The sequence below is a fragment of the Schistocerca piceifrons genome, unplaced genomic scaffold, assembly GCF_021461385.2.
Source record: "Schistocerca piceifrons isolate TAMUIC-IGC-003096 unplaced genomic scaffold, iqSchPice1.1 HiC_scaffold_954, whole genome shotgun sequence".
Taxonomy (NCBI): Eukaryota; Metazoa; Arthropoda; class Insecta; order Orthoptera; family Acrididae; genus Schistocerca; species Schistocerca piceifrons.
Window position 1 is genome coordinate 1,230,001 of NW_025729228.1, and position 5,000 is coordinate 1,235,000.

At 54.1% G+C, this 5,000-nt stretch overlaps 1 non-coding gene across 1 annotated transcript in view; it reads left to right on the forward strand.

Annotated features, from left to right (window-relative positions):
• Positions 1-3,495: 3,495 nt before the first annotated feature.
• Positions 3,496-5,000, forward strand: part of LOC124773599 — a 1,909-nt gene continuing 404 nt past the window's right edge. The window contains exon 1 of the ribosomal RNA XR_007014841.1: positions 3,496-5,000. This exon is cut by the window's right edge and continues 404 nt beyond it. This is a non-coding gene — a ribosomal RNA (small subunit ribosomal RNA).

Genomic DNA, 5,000 nt, shown 5'->3' on the forward strand with positions numbered 1-5,000 from the left:
GTGCAATCCACCCCTATAACGTGCGTTTCATGAAGAGTTATTGCCAATATGCGACATTCCCGCTGTCCCTATACATGAGCCGCGACCTGTACCACTTACGAGCGAGAGACGCGATCGCGTTGCTCACTGTACGGCGTCCGATACCGAGCCATCAGCATGTCGGTCCCCATGCGCGTTGCACTCGCACTCGCAGTCGCAAAAACGTGGGGCAAATATATTACGCGGAAGAGTTATAACAGACCGAGCCCCACTGCATGAGGGGAGTCTTTGTCACTAATGTACACAGATGGAACATTTTGGACTGGAACCAGATTACCCGTACACACGGCGCTGATTAGTAATCAATGCAGAGCCATCAAACTACAGAATATATATACAACTGTCCGTATACATGCTGAAAGAGTCTGCCCACAATGGGAACCACACGTCAGCCAGCCACTCTGATCACGCACCACTCTCTGCTTCTAACGGGCGCACATACAATATGTAAGCACCAGCATGGAACAACATCCAGTGCATCCTCTCCGCCACATTACACAATCCACACTATCACAACCAGACCAGGAGGTCCATGCGGAAAATACAATATCCCACCCTTTCGACATCCACCATTGCGCAGATCAGGCACCAACACCCACACATGTCCTATACAACGGTGCACCCAACATCACAATAGTACCTCCTGTCACAGCGCACAAACAATGACATGAGTCAAAGACACAGGTCTGACACAAGCATAGAATTGGAGCGCCGCCTCTAATAAGCCAAAGGTGCATCCTGACGTGACAAATCTGATCATGTCACAAGCATTCACTTACTATAATCACTATCAACGAACCTGCCGCCCCCGCCCCCCCTACACCTTTCCTTACAACAACGTGTAACCTAACCTAACCTAACCTATGTTGTACCTTAACCTAACCTATGTTGTGCCTTAACCTAACCTATGTTGTGCCTTAACCTAACCTATGTTGTGCCTTAACCTAACCTATGTTGTGCCTTAACCTAACCTATGTTGTGCCTTAACCTAACCTATGTTGTGCCTTAACCTAACCTATGTTGTGCCTTAACCTAACCCATGTTGTGCCTTAACCTAACCCATGTTGTGCCTTAACCTAACCCATGTTGTGCCTTAACCTAACCCATGTTGTGCCTTAACCTAACCCATGTTGTGCCTTAACCTAACCCATGTTGTGCCTTAACCTAACCCATGTCGTGCCTTAACCTAACCCATGTCGTGCCTTAACCTAACCCATGTCGTGCCTTAACCTAACCCATGTCGTGCCTTAACCTAACCCATGTCGTGCCTTAACCTAACCCATGTCGTGCCTTAACCTAACCCATGTCGTGCCCTAACCTAACCCATGTCGTGCCTTAACCTAACCCATGTCGTGCCTTAACCTAACCCATGTCGTGCCTTAACCTAACCCATGTCGTGCCTTAACCTAACCCATGTCGTGCCTTAACCTAACCCACGTCGTGCCTTAACCTAACCCACGTCGTGCCTTAACCTAACCCACGTCGTGCCTTAACCTAACCCACGTCGTGCCTTAACCTAACCCACGTCGTGCCTTAACCTAACCCACGTCGTGCCTTAACCTAACCCACGTTGTGCCTTAACCTAACCCACGTTGTGCCCTAACGTAACCCACGTTGTCCCCTAACGTAACCCACGTTGTCGCCTAACGTAACCCACGTTGTCGCCTAAACCTGCTCTGTAATTGTTATACGACTCGTTCAATTAGTGTAGTGTTGCCCACCCGCAACCCTCGCAATATAGTTCGCTACTCGCACTCCCCGCTCCCCTGTGTATCGCTTCATGTTAAACACCTTGCAAGTCTTGCTCACTTTCCACATGCTCCTGCTGTACACTGTAATGTGGATGGCAGCAGGACGTACATGCCGCCCCTCCCCACGTCCCCACCTTGCCCCCTGCCTTCGCAAGCTGGTTGGTGAGAACTTTGCATGTTCAATGCCCTCCGCATGCGACGTACTCAGGCTACGTTGTGGTGCGGCCTGTGTCAACTGTCCGCTAATGTCGTACGCGTAAACCACAATCTGTACTGCACATTCGTCCTTATGTACTGAATGATACATCGTGGCACATGTGTGACCGTACAACGACTGCGCCCAAAAACGGCGGACCATACAGTGCAAATATTGTGCACGCAGCTACGTGTCGTCTCCCTATGAGAGCTGGATTGCAGTGTGGTACGCCATAGAGACGTGTGGGAGGAACGGACGCCGTGGATGGCGATCAGCATGAGCTGTCTGTTGATGTATTCGGACCTAGTCGTCTCTCCTCACACACCGTGATGGCATGGTGCACCGCGTTCCATATCTGCGACATGCTACAGAGGCCGGTTGACAGTCGTTCGAGCAATGGACATCGCATACGTACGGGGGCCACCTTCCACGTATTGTCTAGGCGTGCACATTTTGTTGCGTGTATGTGGGCAGACGTAGTGTGGCGTGACACCTGACACAGGCATGCAATAATCGTGGAAGTTGCAAATGGCGATGGACGCCTGCGTTTTCTGGTGAAGTTACGCAAATGAACAAATGGTAACCTGTTGTGGTGCGGTTGTTCTCGCTAGGGGTGAATCGGTGATGGCGACGATAGGTTGAGGTACTAACCGGTTGTTCCAGCGATACCCACCATGCCGACGAAACTGAACGGCATCTGGGTGTGAAGCGATACGCGGCGGTGGCTGGGTGGGACCGTCCCCGGCCGGTGAGGGGGCGCCTCCCGGCGTGCTGGCCGCGCGGTGCGTGGGCGCACGCGCTACAGCCGGCTGGTGGGGGCGGCCAGTGGCAGGCGCGCCGGCCGACGGACGCGGCAGGCGTCGCAGCTGCGCGCCGGCGCACCCTGCGCGCGGCGCCGTGCGGCCAAAGTAGGTCCTCGCGGGCCCGGTGCGAAGCGCGGTGGACATCTTCAGTGTGCTGGTCCGATTGAGGACTGTGTGCGTTGAGGATGCGCCGCCGCCCGGCGCTCGGCGCCGCGACGCCGTCTGCTGCTCGGTCGCCCCAGCGGTTCTCGCTGGTGGTTTGTATCGCAGCTGTGCGGATGTGTTGGCGCGTGCGCTGTGCTGGGAGAGTTCGCTTCGGCACCCAAGTGGGGCTTTTGTCCTTCTGTGGCGCTGGCGTTGGAGCTGCCGGTCACCGTAGGTGGCGCGTGTTGTCTCCCGCCGGCAATGCCACGACAGCACGCTCCCGGGCCTCTGTCGGCAGCGGCAAGCTCAGTTGGGAGCACGGGTGGTCGCACCGAAAGCGTCTACTCGCCTAACTCCGGGCGATTGCGCCTCTCTCGAACCCGACCAAGTACTTGGGACGGCGCTGCGCGCCGCCGGGACCTGAGAGGGTTTCGAGGTGTATTGTGCAGGGGAGCTCAGCCTCCTCCTGTTTGCAGAATGATTGAGCGGACGCTTGCGTGTTCGCGCGGGCCCCCGGGACACACTCCCGGGCGGCCGGCTGCTCAGCTCTAGTTGACGCAGCTCCCTGGTTGATCCTGCCAGTAGTCATATGCTTGTCTCAAAGATTAAGCCATGCATGTCTCAGTACAAGCCGCATTAAGGTGAAACCGCGAATGGCTCATTAAATCAGTTATGGTTCCTTAGATCGTACCCACGTTACTTGGATAACTGTGGTAATTCTAGAGCTAATACATGCAAACAGAGTCCCGACCAGAGATGGAAGGGACGCTTTTATTAGATCAAAACCAATCGGTCGGCTCGTCCGGTCCGTTTGCCTTGGTGACTCTGAATAACTTTGGGCTGATCGCACGGTCCTCGTACCGGCGACGCATCTTTCAAATGTCTGCCTTATCAACTGTCGATGGTAGGTTCTGCGCCTACCATGGTTGTAACGGGTAACGGGGAATCAGGGTTCGATTCCGGAGAGGGAGCCTGAGAAACGGCTACCACATCCAAGGAAGGCAGCAGGCGCGCAAATTACCCACTCCCGGCACGGGGAGGTAGTGACGAAAAATAACGATACGGGACTCATCCGAGGCCCCGTAATCGGAATGAGTACACTTTAAATCCTTTAACGAGTATCTATTGGAGGGCAAGTCTGGTGCCAGCAGCCGCGGTAATTCCAGCTCCAATAGCGTATATTAAAGTTGTTGCGGTTAAAAAGCTCGTAGTTGGATTTGTGTCCCACGCTGTTGGTTCACCGCCCGTCGGTGTTTAACTGGCATGTATCGTGGGACGTCCTGCCGGTGGGGCGAGCCGAAGGCGTGCGACCGCCCCGTGCGTGCTCGTGCGTCCCGAGGCGGACCCCGCTGAAATCCTACCAGGGTGCTCTTTATTGAGTGTCTCGGTGGGCCGGCACGTTTACTTTGAACAAATTAGAGTGCTTAAAGCAGGCAAGCCCGCCTGAATACTGTGTGCATGGAATAATGGAATAGGACCTCGGTTCTATTTTGTTGGTTTTCGGAACCCGAGGTAATGATTAATAGGGACAGGCGGGGGCATTCGTATTGCGACGTTAGAGGTGAAATTCTTGGATCGTCGCAAGACGAACAGAAGCGAAAGCATTTGCCAAGTATGTTTTCATTAATCAAGAACGAAAGTTAGAGGTTCGAAGGCGATCAGATACCGCCCTAGTTCTAACCATAAACGATGCCAGCCAGCGATCCGCCGCAGTTCCTCCGATGACTCGGCGGGCAGCCTCCGGGAAACCAAAGCTTTTGGGTTCCGGGGGAAGTATGGTTGCAAAGCTGAAACTTAAAGGAATTGACGGAAGGGCACCACCAGGAGTGGAGCCTGCGGCTTAATTTGACTCAACACGGGAAACCTCACCAGGCCCGGACACCGGAAGGATTGACAGATTGATAGCTCTTTCTTGATTCGGTGGGTGGTGGTGCATGGCCGTTCTTAGTTGGTGGAGCGATTTGTCTGGTTAATTCCGATAACGAACGAGACTCTAGCCTGCTAACTAGTCGCGTGACATCCTTCGTGCTGTCAGCGATTACTTTTCTTCTTAGAGGGACAGGCGGC